This window comes from Euprymna scolopes, chromosome 9 (genome assembly GCF_053919585.1).
Source record: "Euprymna scolopes isolate OS-2025 chromosome 9, ASM5391958v1, whole genome shotgun sequence".
Classification (NCBI taxonomy): domain Eukaryota; kingdom Metazoa; phylum Mollusca; class Cephalopoda; order Sepiida; family Sepiolidae; genus Euprymna; species Euprymna scolopes.
Window position 1 is genome coordinate 22,260,056 of NC_136490.1, and position 26,861 is coordinate 22,286,916.

Below are 26,861 nucleotides of genomic sequence, written 5' to 3' on the forward strand. Positions count from 1 at the left end.
TTAATACTTTGGGGACCAGGCGGGAACGCAGACCCTACAATTTTAATGAACCACCGTTCTGCCAGATCAAACATACCCATTCCTTACCATCGATACACTCATCATTATATGCAGTCAGTTTGTTAAAATAGTCAACCCTATAGGAGCCTATTTGTGACCAGACACACACACACACACACACACACACCCACACACACACAGATGTTCAGCTTTATATTATAATATATATATATATATATATATATAAGAAATACTGATTTATTTATATAACTGTAATATAATTCTTGTGTGTATATATATATATATATATATATATATATATATATATATATATATATATATATATATAGCCTGCGTTCAATATAAACAGATCCTTGCTGAGCTGTCTCTTTAAATAGTCATTTGCTTTCAAATTTCCATCGCCGTATTAGCTCAGGTGATCTCCGGGCTTTGATAAATGGTGATACCCTGAAAATATAGTTTAGAAATTTTATGAATTTCCCCTTTACCTGATGACTTTTAGATGGACAGCATAAACAAAAAGAGTTCAAACTTAACTTAAAAGACCACTCTTTTCTGGAGTGCGAAAGCTGAAATCATACAAAACTGTTCGCTTCCTGACGATTCCTGAAAAAGAATCAAACATATATAACATGTGGATAATAATAATAATAATAATAATAATAATAATAATAATAATAATAATAATAATAAATCCCTGTGTACTGTCCTTACCAAGTGGGAAGGGCAATACACTGGGAATTATGGAAACAGCTGCATATCGAACGCACTGACATGTGGTACAAACATAAGCCGGCAACAGTACTTGGAAACTAGAATCAAAACATCCTATAGGACATGGACATACAAACGTATAACCTTAACCAAGCAAGAAGACCGGATGTCGTAATAATTAACAAGAAAGAAATATCCTGTCAAATAGTAGACTTTGCTGTTCCAGCCAGCGCAGGTTGAATATCAAAAAAAAAAAAAAAAGGAGAACCGGAGCAAATAAACAGAGCTAACCATAGAGCTGAAAGGGATATGGAAGATGAAGAAAAGCAAAATAATACCTATAATATTAAGAGCACTAGGAACAATCTCGAAAAACTTTGTAAAAATAATGAGAGAAATTGGAATCAAAGGAATGACTGGAAAAATACAGCGAACAATAATAATGAAAACAGCTGAAATATTAAGGGAAATCCTTGAATGCGGAAACTAACACACATGAGCAACAATCGTGGGTCAGACAAACTGCTGCAGCGGCAAAACACGAAACGACGCGAAGGCCAGAGGAATATTTGGCCGAAACGTCGTAAACAACAACTAAGTAAAAATGAGGATAATAGTTCGCAATAAATGAAATTAATAAATAATACTCATCTCAATAATGAATTGCAATTAAATAATATATATACCATTCAGTACGGACTCGACCATGGACGATCAGATAATAGATAAGCATCAATTTATAAGACCAAAAAAATTCAACCTAGATCGCCCTTCGGGGCCCGTGGCTAAGTGAAAAGAGATGTTGAATCGTCACGATTCCAGTTGAGAATTGTCTGAAGCTTGCGGTTTCAATCCTAACCAAAGCCGGCCAGAGGCTTACTTGGCCTAAAACGTGGTGAGAACTACGGAAGGCAGTAATTGATGAAAAGCACTGAGATATTATTTATTTTATTCTAAAAAAGAATAAAACTGAACATCATGAATAAACACGTTTTCGTTTTGAAAAGCCTCAGAAGTAATCGATGTCAGTTAAGTTGATATCGTCGAATCTTCTCGCTTTATTCAATCTTAAACCCCACTAATATTCGTATTTATTATGTAGTTTAATTACGTGCATTTTTCTAATTTACTATAAATGAAAACCAGTCATATTTTAACTATGTTGACATTCATTTTGTTCCATTGTTATTTAAACTTGCATTCAGTTTCATATCAATTTGTTTAATTTATTTTACTTTATTATATTCAAATTAGTGTCAACAAATAGCAAAGGCAGTCATAAACAATCTAGCAAATAAATTATAAGAACAAATAAACAACAAAAAAATAATGAATTCAATTTTTAATGCGAATTACGATAAGGCATACGCATTTGCATGGTGGCATCAAATGGCTGAAGATACTGGCTTCCTGGACAATATGCAACAAACATTAATGTTATTGTTTTTCCCTTTCTCTTTTAAAAACTCAAACAAATTCTGCAAAATAAAAAAAAATAACAACAATTTTTCTCTACAAAACAGCGAAACCAAACCACAGCAAACGCCATGATTAAATAATTTGAAAATATAAAGAAAATTGTAAACATAACACATTTTTTTCCAAAATTACTAGGTTTGGCATTAAATAATCTGAAGAGTTAATATCGCGTAGAACAACTCAATGATTATGGGCAAATATTTGAATACACAAAGATCTTGCACTGTAGAACTTTTTTTTCAAAAAAATGAATACTTAAATAAATAAAAATACGAAAAGAAATGATATGCTGTAAAATAACAACGAGCCAAAACATTTGAAAGTTACCGGAAGTAAATTTCTCTTAAAAGATATGTGAAATCATTAAAAAAAAAAAGTTATTTCATTGCTCGCTTGTGGACGAAGGAAATAAATTAGCATAATTCATTGCATATAACTCCTCTTTCTCTCCTTACGGACCACACAAAAAAGTTACGAACACGTTTAGGGTGAATTTCGTCGATTGCCACACCTCCAAACCATTATTCCTGCAAAAAAAAAAATGAATAATGGCTGTCATAAATCAGTTCCAAACAATGAAAAGTATATATTTATGGGAAAAAAGTCTGATTTTTCTTCTGAAATAATCACATTACATACGGTAAAAGTATTGCTTCGTTCACGAAAAGACGGACATATAGAGAATAATACTTCTCATATATTAGAACAGAAATAGACTAGTCTTCCCCATTTTATTAAATGGGAAACAGAAATAAACAACAGATAATACATAATTTTCGTTGGAACCAGACCGGAATACCCCCAAAAATCAAGTTTTAAAACGTGTTTGTTGGTCAACATCGACACATTGACAAGTGAGCGCTGACCTCCGCTATATAAGTGCAAAGAGAACTAGGATCTTGAGGAGGGTTATGCCACTCAAATATCAGTGAAGACCAAGGGCCGTTGTCAGCGAGAAATCAATGGCAAACAGCTGTTTCGATAATGCAAATTTATTTGCAAATGTTATCAAAAGAGGTGGAGAGTACTAGAAATCTAGGGAGACTTGTTATCACTCAGCTTCCAGGGAACATCACAGGCTGTTTACAAGGAGATCTTTGATGACCTGTGTGAAAGCTCCTTATGAGACAATAATAATAATAATAATAATAATAATAATAATGATAATGATAATAATAATAATGATAATAATAATAATAATAATGATAATGATAATAATAATAATAAGAAGAAGAATATTAGTAATAATGATAATAATAATAGTAATAAAGGTAATGATATCATAGTAATAATAATAGCAATAATAATACCTGTAATAGTACCAATAATAATTTATAGTGATGAATGCCATTTTCGGTTCCTTACAACCTTTATCCACAGAAGAGACGTCTCCGAGCGTCAATCTATGGTCCAGTCCCCGTAAAACTTCCACAAAAGCAACCGGCTACTTACATCTACTATAAACAATTTCTGCCTAGATCTAACAACAAATTCCATGAATTAAAAATTTAAAATTTTCGGACTGTAAAGTTCTGTTCATATATTTATCTCTCTCTCTCTATATATATATATATATATATAATATATTTTAGTCATCGACATACAGACCTGTTTCGTTGTTTCACAACTCATCAGTGCCGCTAGACTAACACCTCTCCCAAGCCGAGGATCGAACCTAGAACCGTCGTGATGACAGTCGGCAGTCCTACCCCTTGACTACGGAATCGGTGGCCGAAATTAACCTGTCCGAACGATTATTTAAATAAACATTCGTCCGCTACTCGTAGAGGGCTCAAACGTTTGTTTGTAAACAAATCGTGAGCTTCGCATTATTTCAGCTAAATTAAGTAGCGAGTAAGATAATTTACGAGAGTGCTCTACCAAAGAGGGGAGCTTTATAAAAATATATATATATATATTGTAAATCAACCAAGGGCTACTTTAAGTATAGACTTCTGTTGTGTAATGAACTAAAATTGACTTAATATGTAATGGGGTTGTTTAGTACTATCTAAAGATGATGCTATGAATCTGAGACACGATTAGGTGTCATTTTATCCCGTTATCTGCTTTGCCACTACAAAGCTAATCCTCTTAGCTGGAAGACACTTGGCCTTTAGTTAGTCCTATCCTGACTTGACAGAGTTCAAAACAGACTTCGTAATCTAGTAAGCGATGCCTACTAGATATTTAGGTATTTGTTTTCTCTTCTCTGCGACCTCTTTCACGCAGGAAAGACGTTGCCAACCTGTCTTTGCTCTATCGCTATTTTCTTGGCAAGTGTTCGGTTGAACTCCAATATATGGCCCCCTCCTCGCCAATCTTTCAATCACAAAATAACTTGTTTAGCCCAAATCCCCATCAATAAATTTCTCCCTCTCGATCGGTACCTGAACTCAAACATGGGTTTTATCAACAAAGCTGTTTTCCAGGAATAGCCTGCCTGTGGAACTCTGTTCCGCGGATCTGCTTTCTTGCTGACTACAGTATCGTCGTTTTCACGTTCAACGTAAACAAGGTCTTATTGAACCGTCCTTGTAAATAATCTAATTATACCAAGTTTCGACCAGAAACGATTACTACGCTACCGTCCTAAGGCCTACAATATACTCAAGTGGCCTGCGTGCCTTGATATGTGGTAAGCCCTTTGTAAAAAAAAAAGCTCTTTTACCTAGCTGGCCGGTTTTTTTCATTGAAACAAATCGCAATATATCAATTACACACTTCCAGATAGATTTCCTGTTTGGTCTATATATTCCTGACCAACTCGACAAAGAGCAAAATTACCAATCCTTCCTTGTTGAGGTCCCTAGCTGCCGGAACGCCTTCTATTTTAGAGTTTAGTTTCTTCCATCAGAGTGCTAGATTTTGGAATCCCCTTTCTGTTTCCTGTTTACCTTACTTTACTGACATACAGATGTTCAAACGTAATGTGAACTGACATTTTAATTCCTCACTGTATCCTGTAAAAACGATCTGAAATAGTTTCAAATGCCTTGTTTGGAGTGAATATATATATATGGAACGCTGTCAGTGTTAAGACAGATAAACATATTTTCTGCGTACTAGGTGACGGTGGTTAAGTGTTTCGTGACATGGCGTGACGAGCTGGGTGTTTTAGGTCCTAATCCAGTTCTACAAAAATCACTTCCACTTAGGATGTTGGCAACCTTTACACGATCCCTGTCATAGGTATCCACTGTCTTTCTAGAAAGAATGTTGACTATAAAATATCGGGGACACCAATGCTAACAATAAAATCTTTGGATTCAGATGATGATGATGATGATGATGATGATGACGATGATCTGCTGGGTCTACGTAATAACCAGTTCTTGATATAATACTAACTGAATTTTATAAAGCTTAATACATTTCCGGTACTTGTACAGTTTAATCAAGGCATTACAAAATTAAAGTATCAGAAAAAGATTATATTGTACGTATCCGTTTTGGACTGAAGATCTCCGAAAAAAATTTACTTAATTTGATCGAGTAGTTTTTTTTTTTTTTTTTTTTACAGCAGAAAAAAAACACGTTTTTATGGGAGCGCGTTGAAGTCAGCTATCTTTGAATTTTTGAATAAGCCTCGAGGAGATAACTCAATTTAAAGCGCTGACACTATTTTCCTATCTTTAATACTAGCTTATCTTCCTAAATATTGACCCTTTCGCTCGGTATCATAACAGATTGTTTTTTTCGCTGTAAAAAAATACTTGATGAAATTAAGTGAAATTTTTTTTCGGAGAACTTCGTTCCATAATGGATACGCACAATATAACCTTTTTTTTTTTTCGATATTTTCATTTTTTAATGTCTTGATTAAAATGTACAAATACCAAGTTTCATTTTCATTATCATTAACCCGAACAGGACAAACAGATCAACTATGAAATACTGGCCTCTAATTGACATTAGTTCGTTGGAAAAGAATTAAAATAGAAACTTTCGTGGTGCGAATTGCTCTCAGCACGGCAAAAATAATGTTTTACCGAATTTTATGATGACTAATACGTAATCCTAGTCCTACGAATCATCGCTTTATTAGGAAATCTAAGAAAACGTTAACTCCAAAACGTGTCAACGATGCGTCTTTAAATTTTTTTCCCGCCATTCGTACCTACGACATAAAACGATCAGAAAAACAGAATTAGACAACAAGAAGAAAAAACTTGGACAGGTATTTACGAAGTTATATGAAATGGGCGGGAATCTCGTCCCATTTCTTAAATAAATACAGAAATTTGTTTGAACAATGCAAAAATATACGGATTGTTTTTTAGCCCTTTTATTCCAGATCGCTTCACGTTTTTATGTTCTTAACTGGTTTGGGGAGGGTATTCTATTCATAGGCATTCGAATGGCGAAAACTATTGGCCATAAATTAACCTTTAAAAGTAAAAAGAAACCCTCGATTGATGTATGCTTTTTGAAGTGTATCGTTCAATGATCGTTTTGGTTCAAAATCGTTTCTTTGATCGACATAGACAAGTCAGTCGTGTTGAATACACAGGAATATAAAGATGAACATAGCTGACAGGGACAAAAACGTATTAAAAGTGTAATTTTAAATACGTTTTACTTACCATTAGTGTTTATAACCTTGGGCCCTTTGAAAATGTTCCGACATGACTGAGGGTAAAATAAAAAAATAAAAACATTTTATAGGCTTTAATTGCTTTAGAAACATAAAAGGACATGATATAAGTATAAACATTACAAGCGTTTATTAACATTACGTTGGTCTAGTGTGAAGCTTCACTTCAAAGGAAGAAGTTTATGAGATTCGTCCTAGTGTCTAGAAGGTTCGGCTCGTCTGTTAGTCGCGCGTTGGCTTGAAATAACATTTTTATCACTAAGTGTCCGCCAACCAAAGAAACACCAATACAATTGTTGTTTTTTATAAGTTGTACTAATAGCAAGCTTATTTATTTATTTCATTTTTCTATTAACAGATATTTTTCCACAAAAACTTGCTATCTTTTATAACATGTTGCCACGTGACTGCGTCTTTGCAAATTACAACCTGGTGGTCTTTAAGATCAGTAACAAGAGGTTATCAAGACTCGAAGGCTAGCCAAGGATAAGGGCTTATAAGTATCAGGTTCTCGTTAGTGGTGATAATTTTGTAGGCATTTAACAACTTTATACAAGGCGGTCACCACATTATCAAGGCTCAACAGCCACTCGACGATAAGGGTTAACGGCTAATCATCAGGACAACCGTGTAGTAATCATTAGCAGTGGGAATTTTGTATAAACGATTGGAGTTGAAGACAGCCATATTGTAGTCAGTTGGAAAGCAGGCCAGTGGAACAGAGCTCCCCGGTCGGGCAGTTCTAGGAACGAAGCTTAGTTCATGAAATACACGTTTAGATTTAGGCACACATAGAGAGTGGGGGAAATAATTGGTAGTAGTTGCAAAAAGACGAGTGTTTTTGTGAAAGTTTGACAGGAAAATACCATTGATTGTACCCAGGTGAGCAATTGCAATGAAAATAACTATAGGAAAGCAATGAAAGACGAGCAATGTCTCTTCTGTGGAGAAGATGCAGCAGAGAAGAGATTGGAATTGAAAACTCCTTTCTCTATTGGCTCCTTGAAACCTTTAACTTTTGTACTAACCTATTTAGAGACTAAATAGTTTGAGAGCTGGCGGTAACGTCTCTTTCAGAATCAATACTTGTCGAACTCTCCTTTTTAAGTAATTCTGGTTATTATCTTTATCTATTTTTTCATCGTTTTCAAGCCTCTCATAATATTGTTCATAATCTAACTAACAATTTTTTTAAACCTTGGCCTCTAATGACTTTTGACCTTGATAATGGTCCATTCATTAGATGTAATTCGTACATGATTGCTGGGAATGTACGCTGTCCACGCTATAAATCTCCAGTTCTTTCAACGGTTTTCTTTTTCTTTTTCATTTCGATACTGTTTTGTGACCAAGAGCGGAGGTCCGCTTGAAATATGAAAAATAACAATAAAAATATTAAATACAAAAAGTAACATCGTTTTTCAAGCTTCTAAAAACCCTCATAACCTTTAAATCACTATATATATATATATATATATATATATATATATATATATATATATATATATATATATATATATATATATATATAATTATGTTATCAATGAGTAAATGTTCAACCAAGCTAAGAAAAGCTCAACACTTTTAAGGGGAGAAAACAATGAATTAAAATGAAAAAATGAGGAATAAAAGTTATATACAACTTTATTATATCATCAGGACAATAAAAAAAAGTTAAGGGGAAAATTAAGAAAATCTTTTTAGGCCATGGCATTTCGACGCTTCTTTTTTAATTCTGGTCCTTTTCCTCCTCATCAGATTCATACAAAATGCAAATATAGAAAGAAAGAAAAACTGGCTGAATGACATTTTTATGAAATAAGAATGAAGGAACAAAATAGAATGGCGAATGATAATCAAAAGTAGGTACAACATATATGGATAAACTGGGTGTTAGTTGGTTGTTTTTGTTTTACGGCATATCAACCTTTTCAGGTTATTTAATGCCAAATCCAGTGATTTTGAAGAACAATTTTTAATAGAGTATATTTGTTGTTTTTTTTAAGTCGGTTTCTATTCAACCCATAGTTGGGACCCTAACAGGTACTACCACTCTTGGTCAGAGTGAACCTGGGAGCAATGGCAATTAAAGGGTGGCTCCACACTCTCCAAAGCCCGCAAGCTGGGGCCTCACCATCGGATATAGTTTAAGGTCATATCCAGGACCAGAATAAAGTGGCGGAGTAATATATATGTAGGTAATGGTGGAAAAGAATGTTTCTATTTTTTTCAATCCATTTTTATCTATTTATATATGTATTTCCGGATCCACTGTTAGCTATTTCTCCTTCGTTTCCTTTTTTTCTTAATTTTCTCTTTAATCTTATTTTTCCTTTCTTCTATTGTTGGCTTTTTTATTTTTCATATTTGCCTATAATCTTTTTTTTACCATTATATATTACCTTCCCATTTACCCTTACCTGTTGCATCTATGTTTAATTTAAATTTACCATATTATGCTATTGTTTTATTCTCATGTCATATCTAAATGTCATTAAGCCAGATGTTTCTAAATTTGAATTTTGTATAATTCTAGCCCTTCTCTTCTTCTGATGAGAAGCATTTACCTTCTAAATGCCATGGTCTAGAGAAGTCCTTTCTTAAAAAATATATCCTCTTAACTTTTCCTTATTGTTCTGATTATATAATAAAGTTGTATATAACTTTTATTTCTCATCTTTCATTTTGATATATATATATATAATTACCGTTTCTGTCCATTTGTATGCAAAACGGTCTCTACTAAACTCCTCTGTCAATTTCTCGTCTACAGACTTAAAATTTGATATTTAGGGAAGGTATACATGTACAACAAATTCAATTTGGTGTTTAGCTGGTAAAAATAGCTGCTAATGGAGTGACATTGAAAAGATAAACACTTGCCCGGTCGTAAAATGCGCTTAAATATGATATTTTAATTTATGCAGATTTCGTATTTAATATCATAGCTCCAATATTTCATTGCTTATTATATTGGTTTATATAAAATATATTGTAGTGATTTTTAAAAGTTAAATAAAAACATAATTTGATTGCGACCAGATAAAATCGGAATCAAACATATAGCGCTCTCACTTCAGTCGTTACTGTTTAAGCTATTTAATATTTGACGTATGATCACTGGGGCAATAGAATATTCTTTTCCTTCTTTTGACTCTCGGGGATATATCCGCCACGGACACACTTAATCAACCGAGAATCACATCCGTCTATATAAGAACATATGAGATATTAACCGATATATAATCAAGGGTCAAAACAATGAAAAGAATATGCTGTTGTCACAGCCATAATGATTGTTATTTCTCTGCTAATTTCGGTGTAACATGACAAGTAGCTTAAGGATTTATCGGATAATATGTTAGGCAGGAACACACATACATTTACTGTTTATTTTAAATCATCATCACCATCATCATCATCTATATATTATTACGCTTGCAGCTTCGACCGTTATTATGCTGACCATCCCTTAGATTGAAAATGGAATGCTCCAATATTCAATGATCAAATAAAAAAGAAAACTGATGTCGCTAATAAGTCAAACTCTGGCCAAATTCTGATTGGGAGAGAAAAACGCATGCCACATTCTCATTGGATAAAAACAATCTCGCTAACCAACCAAAAAATTAAAACAATGTAGCGGTTTTAGCCTTCAGCTCAAACGTTCCTTTTCATAAAAAATAATCACCACACACTCGTCAAATTTACAGATAAAATATGGGGTTACAATTTTTATGCGTGTGCTAACGTTTATTTACATAAACTTTATTTTAAGCTTTACATTTTTATGTAAAATTAAACGAATAAATTCCTTTATACACCCTCGGGATACAAATGGACTATTCTCGCTGATTAAGAATTATCTTTTTTGTTTATGTATTTTATTTTATATATTAAAACAAAACAAAGAAAAACAAATTGCTTTTTAAGCTAATAGGTTTTGGGGGCGCTTTTAGATAATTTGTTATTCGCGTGATGGAGATAACTCTATTTTACGTTTGTTATACGAGAATTGGGGACACTAAAACAAATACAAAGCATTTAACATTACAAAAACATTTGTAACAGGAAAGAAACTTATAAATAAGAAGGTCCGTAAACTGATTAAAAAAAAATGTTTTGGTACTTGTTCAGATACTCGATTTTTTTTTCAAATATGTCGTTTTAAGCAGAAACAATATTACGTAGTTAATTGTCATGTCGAAAATAGTAATATATCCAAAACTACGAAAATAGAGTAGAAAGTTATTTATAGTTAAAAGTATTTTTTATGGAAACTAGGTTAAATTGCATTTTCTTAGACGGTATAACGTAGATAGTGAAGAGTTCACACACAGAGGCTATAACTCTAAACGAATATTTTACATTACTTGTTCATGGCGTGCAATATTTGTTGTCTATAGCAATGGACTTTTTTTTTACTAAAAAAACAATAGCAGTTGTTTTACCCCATGGATTTTCGTAATTTTTGGATATATTACTAATTTCGACATGGCAATTAAGTATGTAATATTGTCAAGATAAAATTGACAGATTGAGATGTTTTTAAAAATATGTTAATATTACTCATTAAATTGTGTCGAAAATAGTAATATAGCAAAATGTTACGAAATTTCCCCAAGTAGAAAAAAAAAACAGCTATTGTCTTTTTAGTTAAAAAAAAAAAATTCTCACCATAGGCTGAAATGTTGACCATCATTCACAGTTGGTCAACATTTTCCTTTTGGCTAGGAACAAGGTGTAGTATTTTTTCTGATATTTCACCCCCCTTTCTGACTTCAATCAGTGAAGGAGAAATCCTTTTAGACTAAGACAATTTTAATTTTTGTTCCTATCCAGATTACCCCTTTGTGGTAAGCTAGATTTTCTCCACATTAAAAACGGACCTGTGTCTATCTCTACCCTCTGCCCTCGTGGGGAGGCACGTAAATAGGAACATTTTAGCCTCTGGGTTATGTTCTTTGTGTTTGAAATCTTACCGTCTATGTACAAAAAAACTACGAAAAATACAGCTTTCCCCAATTTTTCGTAAATACTACTTTTAACAAAAAATTACCTTCTACCTGATGAATTGTCGTAATATTTGTATATATTACTATTTTTGACATGACAAGTAAGTACGTAATATTGTTTTTGGTTACAAAAACATATTATGAAAAACGATCTCTTGATTCTCTTTTTTAAATATGTTTTTATAGACACATTTTTACAGAAATAATGAATATTAAATTAAAAAAAACGTAAATGGATTGAGTAAGTTTATATGTGTGAACACTAAATGGTGCTTATTCATGAAAAGATCTTTATACAAACACGAGTGTTTCCTTTGCAATTTTGGGAACAGACCAGCAACTGCTAAAACAGTTTACGATTAAAACAGCTGCAAAAAATGGCAGGCGACACTAAGCATGTAAATGGTTATGTTTGGATTAGGTTAAGGTTGGAATAAAATAAAATAAATAAATAAAATAGCCCTCTAAAAATTATAAAGTTGAAAAACTTTACTCGAATAAACAAATAAATCTGGAAACTTGGGAAGACTTATTTTCAGACAAATTATGGTGAAGACCAAAGGTAATTGTCAGCGAGAAGTCAATAGCAAATGGCTACTGCGATAATGCAAATTCATTTGCAAATGTAATTTAACGTAATTAGGTGAAATAAACATATTTATTTGAAAAAAAAAACAACAGTTTACATGTATTCTTAGTTTTTTATTTAAAGACATTATTGATATATATATATATATATATATATATATATATATATATATATATATATATATATATTGAGAGATAGAGGGAGAGAAAGACAAGTGGGAAGAAAAAGGCCCTCGAAAGAAGAACTGGGAAAGGAAATTGCCAGAGAGAAAGTGAATTGAAAAAAAATAACTCTACTATTTAGTTAATAATGTCCCAGTCAACGCCGGATAACCCTATTGGTCTCCTGTAAATAAAGATAAACTTTTAAGTTTTTATTATTATTATTAATATTATTATTATTATTAACAACACCACCACCAACAACAACAACAACAATAATAATAATAATAATAATAATAATAATAACAATAATAATAATAATAATAATAATAATAATAATAATAATACAAACATCCTACGCCAGGTGCTTTCTATCTAATTGACCATATGAATATTCTCACTAGCTTTGATGTAAAACCCCGCTCTTCAGTGAAAAACTAACCGGTGTAAAGTATTATAAATAAACGAACACAGCAACAACAACATCAATTATAATAATAATAAGAAGATGAAGAACAACAATAATATCAACACAACAACAACAACAAACACACTATCAGGTCGACTAAACCAATACAGGTAGAGGGATAACATCTTGTGTCATATTGTACTCTCCTTTCCTCTTGTCTACTTGCATAACAAAAGGCATGAGAGTGCAGTCTTCCCTACTATTCAATTAGTAGTCGGAGAAAAAGTATATTGATTCGTTGACGCGATTTTTTATTTTTGTGTCAATCCTGAGTTCCATTTTTGTGAAACTGGATTTACTCGACATAAGAAATTGATCTTGTGTTTAACATTGCCCTAGTGGGGAGTCCTATGAATAGAAACATTGCGTTTTCATGAATTCCCATGAGTTCATCAAATTTGATACTAAACATGCAAAAAAATTGCGCAGTCTCATTAAATCGAATTTTACCCTTTTTTTTGCGTCACGTATAAAATAAAATAGAGTACATTTTTAAACGGATTAATTGCTTAGCAAACGTAAAACAAATTAAACAGATTATAAAAATGTCTATAAAAGTTCTATTATCCTGGCGAACGCCTTATTAAAAAATAATAGAAAATATGTTGTCTATATCATATTTCTCTTTGTATGTCTGTCCACTTTTTATCGGACACTACTCGACCAATTCTTGACCTTTTGGCCAAGATTAATGTGTAGTATCTGTTCTTCAGATGCGGCACTTCCATTTCTCCTTCACGACTGAGACTCTTTTTTTATTTTTGTACCTTTTCTTCACGTTAAAAAACGACCCTGCTGTCTAACTCTGTCCCGTGGGGAGGCATTGTAAATAGGTACCCGGCCGATCTGGCTGCAATTTTATATGTAGATTTTTATGATAAGGTATAGCGGAGTAATTATTATGGTATCCGTTTCATGCACACTTATTGATTAGTATCGATTAATAGAGATTAGTCACAACAACACTGTTTAATCTCGAATTGTCTCAAAAATTATTGGGCCGATCTGACTGAATTTTGTGTTGACCTTTTCTTACGATACCGTGCAGCGAACTAAAGATTAGGGTATCCGTTCCATGCAGAGTTATAAATTAATAGAGATTAACACAGATTGGTATTTAATGCAAAAACGATAAGAAATTTAACCATATTCATCCATCAACTTGACATAAATCACTCATTGAAAAACAACGGGATATAATTCTTGCCCGTTTTGAACGGGCCAAATATCAAGTATGTTATATTAACAAAGATAATATCTCTACATAGAAACGAGTTATAATAATGATTTTAAAAATAATATCTTCTTCAATTTTGATATCTCCACTAAATCACATATGAAACATTAAAATCACATCTAATGCTTTTTACGAAGGTTATGATCAAGAAATAGTGCGTTACTATGACTAGAATCCTTATTTCAGTTTTGGTAAAATAAAATATTATAAAAATATCTAAAACTAAAGGCTTAAGCTTAAGATGTCTTAAGAAGAAATATAAACTATCCTACTTAATTAATGTTTAATGAATATGAAAGAATATAATGCAAATGTGATATATTTGAATTTTAAACATAAACCTTTAGTCAGATTGAGTCTTTGAAAACCTTTTATAAACTATCCGAAATAAACTGAAATTCAGTGCATATTTATTAAGTAATAGCTAATACGATTCTAAAATTTCACAAATTTCGAAGATTTGACTAATTTCACAAAAGGGCATCAGCATCATTAAGAATCTCTCCACATTGACGAAAAAACGACCTAGTCAACTAGGGAGCAACCGCGTTCTATTGCATTGCACAGAATCATAGTTCTTGGTAAGAAACTATGTTCATGGAATTTCAAAGTAGTTTTAGGTACGGAGAGGTATAAAAGACACGTATTTTCAGTGATAGTGATTAGACGTATTTTTATAGTGAATATAAGTACAATCAGAGATTTGAGCTCAGTCGAGCACCTAGCATGTAAAAAACGATGTAGTAAAAAAAGACTATCGAAGTTTTTTCTCTGAGACAAAGACTACAAAGAAATAGGAGTGGAGTTCCCTCACTAGATTTCGAAGTCGATTCTGCTGAAGCAGGAGAGAGTGCTCCTAGAGACACCTCACCATATTATGCAGCAGTACTCTTAGACCGTATTTTGGCTCTTGTAAAAGTAAGAAATTGCATCAGAATTAAGATAGTCTCTGGTGGGATGGAGTGATTTAACGTTTTTGTCAGACTTTAGCAAAAGATCTTATGTAAGTCTTCCAATTCGAATCTGGGTGAACGTCACTCACAAAAGCTTATCAAAATAGAGATCCTCCGCAAAGGATGCTCCACCCATTTAAACTGGGGCAAAATGAAGGTTCGAACGTTTGTAAGTAGTAGGGAGTAGAGAGAAGATTAATTTTAAATGCATTAAAAGAAATCAGTCACGTGTTTTGCCCATTAAAAAATGCTTTAGGTCAAAAGAAAAAGAACCATCGATTTTTTGTTTTATTTTACTTCAATCGAAGTTCTCAGAAATCAAGGGACCCACAACCTGGGGTTAACAATTGAACTCTATATAAGATACATAGATATTCCAATGTTCCATTTAAGTTCTTTATTTCTCAAACACTGAGTTAGTAAAGAAATTAAGAACATAATTTTCCTCTTCCCAATTAACCATTTTCATATGTTGTTGTATATCTTTCATTTTGGTTTCTTGGTCTTACTGGATTCCAGGACAAGAATTTATCTAGTCTGGTGGAGTATCCATATTTGTGCTCTTACTTGAGGTAACATCACTTGGAGAAGGTGCACCATTCCTTGTAAAAGCTAATGTGAGTTAGCCATAGTGGGGAAATCTTATTTGGGCAGCGAATACTCTGTGATTTGGGATATTTAGTAAGGGTTTATTCTAGGGAAAAGCATCCTCATGCCAGTTTTATCTGGCAAACCACTGTACAGAGAGAATTTAGACACCCAAGCATAGTGTCTAGTAGGCATTCAAGTTCTCTCCTGTCTATGCGTTTCTAAGTGTTCCCCTAGACGATCGTCTAATCTCCACAAATGTCAACAAATAGCCCAGAAGCACTGAAAAGCTACATGGCTTACTCTTATCATGCTGTATGTGTAAAAAAGGTGTTTACTACTACTACTATTACTACTACTACTACTACGAAGACGACGACGACGACGACGACGACGACGATGACGATGACGATGTGCAGTTCGTACAAGTATCGGTTGGTATCACAGACATTGTCTCTTGAAATTTCAGTGAGGATAACTAAAAGCGGAGAATTATAGTATCGTCCAGATATAAAATTGAATGCTATGGTAAATACTGGAATTGTGAAGATAATTAATGTCAAGTTAGCCAACGGCCATAAACGCGAACAGAAAAAGAAACCGCTGATGAGAGGACATCAAATAATTAATAGATCGCATCATACACTCCAAGAAATTCCAGAAAAAAACCCCAACAGTCAGCAGTGATTCTCCCCAGAATGTGCTCCTGCCATTGCGCCCAGAAACCACTATTTCCACAGTTTCAGCAATAGATATTTTCAGAAATAGATGTACTGAGATTAAACCAGCCTTTAGATCTGCCAGCAATCACTGTAAAATAGTAATAAAGAATTAGAGTTCTATGATCAGTCCGTCAAGGCAAAAATAGGTGAACAGAGGTTTGCCTCTCGGGAGCTTTGGCGAATCTTAACCATCATCAATGGACCTGAAGTAACCTCATCAGCATCAGACACGCAAAACTATTTGCCAAGAACGTTGCAATAAATTACATGCAATCAGGGTCGCCCCCTCCCCATATTTACTTCTGTATCTGAAAACACACTATGCGACATACAAATCCCCATGCGTGATGCTGCCAAGCTTATCAAAAGTCTCGATCCCAGTAAAGCAACTGGCCCGTTGGCATTCCAATTATAGTGCTCAAAAAGCTTCAACCAGAATTAGCCCCGATGCATGCAAAGTACTTAACGTTGTCTTAAGGAGAAATGGTTCCCACACTCTTTTTTTACAGAGGTATCACCACTTATCAAGGCCAAGGGGCCACTCAAGGATAAGGGTTAAAGAGTGTACAGTAGACATTGGACAATATAGTAATAATTAGTAATGAAAATTTGGTAAATTTGAAAACTTATATGGAACGGCTCATCAAGAATTTATTTACGTTAGACTTGAAAACAACCATATTGTAGTCAGCCGGAAAGCAGGAAAACGGAAGACAATTCCACAGGCGTGCAGTTCTAAGAAAGAAGCTTTGTTCATGTAATTTACGTTTAGGTTTAGGCACAGATAAAGAGTGGGGGGAATTATTGATAGTGTGTACAGCTAGACGAGTGTTTCTTGTGAAAGTTTGGCGAGGGGGGACCATAGATTGAAGCTCAGTTGAACACCTTCCATGAAAATAACGATACATCAGAGACAAACTCGCAACATCTCTTCTGTGAGATAGAGGTTGCAAGGAAGAGAAAAGGACATCTCCTACGAGGCTACGAAGTCTATTTTGAACTCTATCAAGGCAGGACAAGTCCTTTCTAGCAGCTCCTGCCCAGATGTGGCAACAATATTCCATCCTTGGACGTACCTGGCTCTTATATAGATAGAGAATAGCATCAGCAGTAAGATATTTACCGGATCGATGGAAAGATCCCACCATTTTTCCAGCGGCCTTGGCAACAGATTTGATGTACGTGTTCCATTTAAGATCAGGAGTAAAGATCAAGCCCAGAAGCTTGTCAAAACTTTAGGCCTCCTGAAGACGAGAGCCATTTATTTCAATTGATGCCAGATGTGGATCAGAATGTGGATGATGTAAAGAGATAAGCTTGGTTTTAGATGCATTAAAAGTAACCAGCCACTCCTTTCTCCATTGTACTACGTGCTCAAGATCAGAGGAGAGAGAATTGGAGAGAACTTGGTCGTTTACTGTCTTAGATGTGCTACCATAAATGGTAGTGTCGTCAGCATAAATGTCTACAAATTATGTAAGGATGTGATTTGGAAGATCATTAATGTAGATCAGGAAAAGAGTTGGGCCCAGGATGGACCCCTGAGGGACACCGGCATTAATACTGTGAGCTTCTGATTTTTGCCCCTCAACTACTACTCTTATGAACCTATCAGAAAGAAATGATTTAATAATTGAGAAGACATTTCGAGCTATACCATAGCTAAAGATCTTGTGAAGTAAACCTTTATGCCATACCCTATCAACTCTGGAAAACCTCCTCACTTTCCTGTTTCTAAAAAAGCTAGCGATCGATCATCTCCCGTCAGTACAGACCAACTAGTCTCTTGTATGTCTTCAGTAAGTTACTGGATCTGTGGGAAACAGAGAAGCGATCAACCACCTCAACAGAAACAACCTCCTCAGTGACATGCAATATGGTTTCCGCTCTGCTAGATCTACAGCTGGTGTGCTAACTGTAATATCTCATGGGATTAGTGAATCTCTCGACGCGGGCTTTGTGTCAAGGGCAGTTGCTCCTGACATATCAAAGACTTTCGATAACGCGTGACGTAAAGGCTTGCCACACAAGATTTTCAGTTATAGAATCGCCGAAAATGTCTTCTCAATTATTAAATCATTCTCTCTCTGATGATTTTATAAGACTAGTGGTTGCTGGGCAGAAATCAGAAGCTAACATTATTGATGCCGGCGTCCCTCAGGTTCCATCCGAAGCCCTACTCTTCTTGATCTTCATCAAAAGTCTCACAAATAACATTCGTAGACATTTATATGCAGGCTGCACTTACATTTATGACAACACTTCAAAGATCGAAAATGGCCAAGATCTCTCTGAGTTTTTATCTTCTGACGTTGAGCACGTGATACAATGAGGTAAAAGGTGGCTGGTTAATTTTAATGCATCGAAATCCAATCTTCTCTCTTTCCAGCATCAACGCTCTGGCTCACATCTACCCCTATTGAAATGGACGGCCCTCGCCTTGAATACACTCCATATATAGACAAGTTTCTTGGTCTAACGTCCACTCCCGATCTAGAATTAAGTGCATACATCAAATCTGTTGCCAACGTCGCTGGGAAAATGATTGGATCATTCTACCGCTCCAGTAGGTATCTCACTACTGATGCAGTTCTCTTCCCGTATAAGAGCCAAGTAAGTTCTAGGATGAAATACTGTTGTCACATCTGGGCTGGGCATATCCTGCTTTGATAGAATTCCAAAAAGACCTCGTAATCTAGTAGGCGATGCTCTTTTCTCTTCTCTGCAACGTCTTTCTCACGGAAGAGACGTCAGGAGCCTGTCTCTGCTCTATTACTATTTTTATGTAATTTGTTCGGTTGAGCTCCATTCTATTGTCACCCCCTCGCCACTCTTTAAAAAATAACATTTATCTAGCCAAAATCATTATCAATAAATTTCCCCCTTCTATAGCGATATTTAAACCTAAACGTGGATTCCATAAACAAAACTTCTTTCATAGAATTGTGGTACTCTGTTCTGCTGGTCTGTTTTCCAGCTGACTACAATATCGTCGTCTTCCTGTCTAATGTAAACAAGTTCTTATTGAACTGACATCGTAAATAATGTAATTATACCAAATTCAATCACAAACGATTATTACCCGACTCTCCCAATGACAACAATACACATTAACTTTTATCGTCAAGTGGCCTTTGAGCCTTGATATGTGATAACCCTTTGTAAAACAAGTACGTTGCAATAGTGATGAAAAGGCGTAGAAATTGCCGAAAGTTAGGGAAGATTTTTAGTCGGTCGGACTGCAACTTGTTCTGCACCAGTGAGATGTCATCACTGGAAATGACACCTGTGAGAACTTCTAAAGTGTCAATCCAAGAGATCTGAGAGAGTGCGTCATCTGAATTTCTCATGAGTTTACTTAATCGAACATTAAACAAACAAGAATATTATTTTTCCGGAGATTTGACATTTTCTCATGAAGATAGAAGGAAAGATAAACTTGTCACCTTCGCTGAATCACCCCCAGTTCTTGGAATTGTAGAAGTAGATCACTTTGAATTAAATTTTACGCAGTATATTATCCGCTAGGCCACGGGTACATGAGGACAACTCTAGTATTCTTTGTATCGCTCTTACTAAGAATTTAATTCTTAATATGATAATGAACCCGTGGTGCAACGTATTATTGGACACATCTTTCGACTTGTCCATTGATTTGTGGTAAAACGGCAATATCTCTTCTGTTCTTAAGTGTGCCAATCGTCTATGAAATACAATCCCGCAGAACTTATTCCCAGCCGACTATAAACATCGTATTTTTCAAGTCTAACTTAAACACGTTCTTGATACGCTGTCTTCTAAAGTAAATAAATTTATCCAATTCCCTCCATCACCGATCATCACGGTACCAATTAACCATTATCCTTGAGTGGCTTTCGCGTCTTGATACGCGGTGACTACATGGTAAAAAACAAACATGATTAAATGCAAACTAAATTTGGAACGTTTTTTTTTTACAAAGGCATCACCACTTATCAAGGGCAAGGGGCCACTCGAGGATAAGGGTTAAAGAGTGTACAGTAGACAATTGAACAATAAAATAATCGTTAGTAATGGAAATTCGGTAAATTTGTTAACTAAACGTTAACGTGTTTCATTTTTAGAATCAATAATATACTGTCTTATCTACTTATGCTTCTATTTTCATTTTAATAAACAAATTCTCCAGTAAAGCTGTCACGTTCTCTAAAAAAAGGATATTTTAAAAATGGTAGAATTCAGTCACCAAAATATTTCGATGCCCCTCAATGTGCACAGTTTGGGCGAAAATAGTGATTAAATAAAGGAATGATCTAAAAGTTTTGACCTTCTGGAGTTAAGTCACTATTTAAAATATATTTAAAATAAGACTATATGGTGATGACAGTTACCGTGTGCGTTTCTGAATTTTTAAGATGAAGATAGTTAATTCGATTCATTTGGATTCTTCAAAATACTGCTTGAACAATACGTGCAAGTTATACAAAATATTCGTCGATGAAATTTCAAAGTCCCATGATGTGGGGAATGAAGTACTTGGAAAAATTCTGGAGATTGAAGGTTCAATCCTTAGTACGAGTGACAATACAGTTTTGAATTATTTGGAATTTCTACCTTGTTATGGCTTCAAGCACCAGAGTTCGCTACTCTTCGTGGACTAAATTAAGGGTTCCGTTCGAAATTCCTTGCAAATCCCAGAGTTCGATAAAAAGATTCCCGAGTTCGAAAAGATAAACTTGAAGACAGTCAGAGGTTATATCGATCCAGACCTTGTAAAACTAATACACATTCAATGCAAACAATACGGATATACATGTTGTATGTGTATAAGCAACCCCGATATACATACATTTTTCTTTTCATATATATGCATATATATATGCATGTACACACACACACATACACATATACATATATATATACATACATATATATATATATATATATATATATATATATATATATAATGAATTTGACAACCAATGTGTCTGGGTCATCATGTTTCTCAAGAGGGTACAATTACTTGAAACGAGACAAAGGTATGACCCACCTCTATCTGCCGCCACAACGTGAGTTCAAATCATAAATTCTCTACAAAAAAAAAAAAACATACAAAAAATAAACGGACACGTCTTACGAACACGGACGACTAATTGAAGCGTAACGATTTGAAATTCATTCGAATAAAAAATATCGTGAAAAGCATCGGACTAAGGGTAGAAAGGTCGAAGTTTTTAACTTGGTGAAAGGAAGTTCTTTGTTGGCGAATTAAGAACAGACGAAGTTAGAGTTACCGCAGTCAACTGGAATTTTATTTTGTTCAGTATGCACACTAACAGTCAGAAATATTTATCTGACTCATCTGACAGGCGGAGAATGTTCTAAATGTTACTAGATTTCTTATTTTTCATAATGTCCATCTAGGGTACAACTTATCCTAAAAAAATTGAGAACATGGAATTCAAGCAACAATATTTCTGGAAGATTTGACATGGAATTATCCACATAATGCAAAGGACAGGTGCACTTCTCCCAATAATAATAAATGCATCTCACTTGGCTCCCACTTCCATTTAGAGACCGACACGCTTATTTTTCGATTACCCGATAAACAGTCGGCAATCTATAATAAACAAAGTCGGTGTGAAGTTTATTAACCAATAATTTTCTTTTTGTAAATATTACAAACGTTTTCCTACCCCCAACGATGACTTTTTCTTAACTTTTTCACAAATACTTTTTTTAAGTAAAATATTTTTAAAACTAATTGGGAATTATATAAGTAAGATACACCCACAGTATTTGTAAACACTATATACTCACAGTATATGTAAAGATCAATAGTTTGCCCCCTCCTTCAACGAATCAGGTAACAAACGGACTTTTATAATTTATGTGATTAGCAGATTATTTGCCGACCTCAGCACATTTTTCTTATTCTAAATATGTTGTCTTGAATGACACAAGTTAAAGAGCGCAATATTTGTAATTATTATCTAAAATATAAATCTCTTCTGTCTATTTAAATGTATGTGTGTTTGTATGTCTTCCTTAAACTTTCGGCGGAAGCAACGGATTTTCACGAGATCGATATCGTTTTGGAGCACGATCCTTCGGACGACAAATATCGAAATATTGGCTAAAACATTAATTCCTTCACCCTCAACTGGGCACTTTTCTACATGGAGGGGGCGCTTTTTTTCGTCGATATTTCGAAAGTCATCCCTCTTTTTCGATTGACTAGCCTTAATTTCAACCTACGTCACTTCCGGTTTGGCGATGAGCGCATCAGCAAAAACATCACGTTTTTTTCACGTTCTTTTCCTCCTTCGCGGTACGAGTTCGAGCCTGCCTGCATACAAGCAGTTTTTTTAACATACACCTCCAAACATCCGGGCAACACAAAGATATCAGGGAAACCAATGCCGCAATTAAAATCTTCGGATTTATACGATATGATGATGATTGTACAATATAATTCAGTAATTCTGCAAAATACGAAACGTGTTGAAAGAATAACTTTATAATTTATAAGCCCATTTTAATACGAAAAAAGGAAGCCATTTTGTAGCTATTCTGTTCTTTCACCTAACAGTATAATAAATAAATCATACAGTAAAAATTGATTTCTCAATACAACTGTTACATCTGTTTCTCAATATAGCTGTTATATATATATGTATATGTGTATCTATGCAATTGGATATCTATTTCGCAATAAAACTGTTATATCTGTTTCTCAATACAACTGTAATATCTATATTTCAATATAACTGTTATATCTGTTTCCCAATTTAAATGTTGTATCTGTTTCTCTATACAACGTTTATATCTGTTTCTTAAATGTGTTGAACTAATAACGTTATTATTTTAAAAGCCATTCTTAACATGGTTAGGGTAGGGTGGTTTGTACCTATTCTGTACTTTAACCTTACAATTGAATAAAAAACATATCATAAAACTTTAATTAAACGCGGAAATACGATTTAAAAAATAGCGCGGATCTCTCTCTGCATTAGAACCGTTTTTTTTTTTAAGAAAACCTTTTTTAACAAAATTGTAAGTACACTTTTTTTTTTTTACAGAAGTTGTTTTTACATAAGAAAATATGAATGCTTTTTCTTTATTAAAGATTTGGGTACTCATGCACTTATTGATCCGTGCTGAAATAACGTTATTATTTAAAAAGCCATTCTGAACATGGGGAGGGGAGGGTGTTTTGTACCTAATCTGTACTTTAGCCTTACAATTGAATAGAAACATATATCATAAACTTTAATTAAACGTGGAAATACGATTTAAAAAATAGCGCGTATCACTCTCTGCATTAGCACCAAATATTATTTAAGCACGTTACCAATCCGTAAATTTTCTTCGAAAAAACCTATACTTTCACCTAACAAGTTATAGTTTTAATAATAAAAGTGTTCATATTTTCTTATATCGAAACAACTGTTTAAAAAAAGCAAGAACAAAAGCAAAAAAACAAAAACAAAAAACAAAAAAAAACAAAAAAAAAACAAAAAAAGCAAAAAACAAAAAAAAAAACAACTTCGACTTAAATTTTTATGCTTCAACTCAAACGCAAGCGAGCGACTTTTTTTGCCTGATATAATTAAGAAAAACATTTTTAAATTACAAAATTTGGAAGATAAAAAATGAATTAAAAATTTTCAAATAGGGAATGTTTTTTTTACTTATCGCGTAAACAGAAAATGAAATCTTTTTTTTTTATTATATTTTCACCCCAAACAAGGCACATTGCCACTTTGGTGTAGGGGGCTACTATCAGGGTAAACATCTACTGGGGTACTAGGTAGGGGTTTGGGCAGCAAGATGTTGGTTCACGTTGCACTTGAACTTATGCATGTCAGTACAGTTGGGGAAGCAGTGATCTGGAATGGAATGGGGGCACAAGTGCTTGCAGTTCATCAGAGCATTCACCATTAAAATACTTGTAGAACAGGCAGAGGGATGCAACGTTTCGTCGATGGGACAGAGGCTGAAGCTTAGATGCCAGTTTAGGGCCTATCAGATTTGCGACTCTCTTTTGAACCCTGTCAAGGAGCGAGAGACTAGTAGCCGATGCACCAGCCCAAATATGACAGCAATACTCCATACATGGGCGAATGGTGGCCTTATAGAGGTACAGAATACTTTCGGGTGTTAGTAGTTTTCTAGCACGGTAGAGAGAGCCCACTTTCCTCGCAGCGGCCCTGGCAATGCCCTCGATGTAATTGTTCCAACTCATGTTTCCTGTGAACGTTAGGCCAAGGAGCTTGAAAGAGTACTCTCAGATAAAGATAAAGAGTCGTTGGCCATTGCTATTGGTAGTAGAGAAGGTTTCTTGTAATTATTGAATGAAACCAGTTTAGTCTTGGCGGCATTGAACGTGACCATCCATTTTTGTCTCCATTCCACTACTGATTGGAGGTCATCGTCTAGTGTTTCTGCCATTACTTTAATTCGCCTCATCAAATCGTTGTGTATGAAATGAATTGAAACGGAAGTTCAGTTCTACCAACAAAAACAGGTCCGAAAAATATTTTTATTTTATTTAATATTTTTATAATTGGCGATGTTTATATATTTTGATAACATAGAAACATCCCTCGACTTTAAAGATGGATTTTCTGAAAATTTCAAATAAATTGGTAATGTAGAAATATGGTTTTATCGAATTTGAATGAATCAAGAATTACACATATATATATATATATATATATATATATATATATATATATATATATATATATATATATATATAGAGAGAGAGAGAGAGAGAGAGAGAGAGAGAGAGAGAAAGATTAGTGAAGATAGATCGTCGATTTATAAGTCCTAAAGTGAATTCCTATTCTACGTATCATTGTTTTTCTGATTGACTCGTATAAAAATTAAGGAAGTTCAAATAATACACGAAAAAAATACGTAGAATTGAAGTATTAATTTTAATTTACTAATAGAAAACAATTCATTTCTATACTGAATAATTCGTGCGCAACCACAGCCTACAATAGAAGCAGCAGGAGGTTTTCATTCGGCACCAAACCCAATAGACTATTCGCCATTGCTGTAATCATTTTTCTATGTTGAATGAGGTATAGCTTTGGTTCTTGATAGTTCTAGGCCTACCATCACATACTCTGTCTTCTCCCTTTAAAATGGAGATAAATTAAAGCTAATAGCTCGGGCCGTCCCTACAGAAGAATGCCGATGGGCCTGTTCATGCATTTTCTTTTGCAAGTCAGAGTGATTTTCCTCTAGGGCAAGGGTTTTTCTAATTCACTTTTTCCGACCCTTGTCGCATCGTCTCGCCAAGGGTGTGAGATGAATATAAGCTAGTTACACTTTATCGTGAAAATTCATAGAGACGATGGAAAAGTAGAGTGGAAAAGGAAAAAAAGGGAGGAGAAGAGGAAAGTGAAGGGGATAAAATAAAAGAAATGAAAAGAGGAAAAGTAGAAGAATTAGTAGAAAATATTGGAAAGAATACACAAGAAACAGACAAAGAAATAGAAGAAAAGAAGAAATAGAAAAAAGAGAAAATGGGATAAAACGAACAAGAAAAAAAGAAAGAATGACACACGAAGAAGAGAAAATAAGAAAAGAAAACTATAAAAATTAAAAAAGAAAGTAAAAATAAAGAATCACAATAACAATAAAGAAGATAAAATGTATAATAGAAAAAAAAAAACGAAAACGAAAAAGAAAAAAACTTAAATAATGAATGACAAAGTGATGTTTGTAGTTATGCAAAAATCACTATCTTACATTTATATTATAATGATTTTGATGGTTAAAAAATGACATAAAAGTACGATGAATATGATTAGATTGCAGATTCATTCAAGTGTAATAAAGACGTGTCGTCGACTTGAATGTCGTCCTTTTTATTATCAACTATTCATTTTTACTATCTATTCATTTTTATTATGTATTCAATCGTCTTCGCCGTTTTTATTCGTGGGAAAAGATTTCATAAAAATAGCGCCTTCTACGTTTTATTTATTTCATTTTCTTAAATAGGAAAATGAATGACAACAAAAAGAACAAAAACTGTAGCATTTTACAAAATGTTTGCGTAATTTCGAAAAAGGTTTGATAAAATTTTTTTTTTTCATTTTTATATAGATATCTCACAGATGGGCACGGGTAAAGTAAATGGTTATATACACAGCTGTTCGCTTTGTATTAGTATGGGGGGAAGTACTGGTAGGTTATCTCGCTTGTCAGTTCCCAACAGAATTCGTGTGGCGGCGTGCATCACGTTTAGGTGTAAGTAGGCCCAGCTGCAGCGTGATTCGATCCTGGACCTCAAGATGACGGATGGCGGCAAT

General features: G+C 34.0%; 1 long non-coding RNA gene across 1 annotated transcript in view; it reads right to left on the bottom strand.

The window, feature by feature from the left end:
• Positions 1-2,515: 2,515 nt before the first annotated feature.
• Positions 2,516-26,861, bottom strand: part of LOC145284984 (uncharacterized) — a 58,175-nt gene continuing 33,829 nt past the window's right edge. The window contains exons 2-3 of the long non-coding RNA XR_013868919.1: positions 6,801-6,846; positions 2,516-2,741 (exon numbers count right to left, since the gene is read on the bottom strand). This is a non-coding gene — a long non-coding RNA (uncharacterized LOC145284984). The remainder of the gene's footprint in view (positions 2,742-6,800; positions 6,847-26,861) is intronic.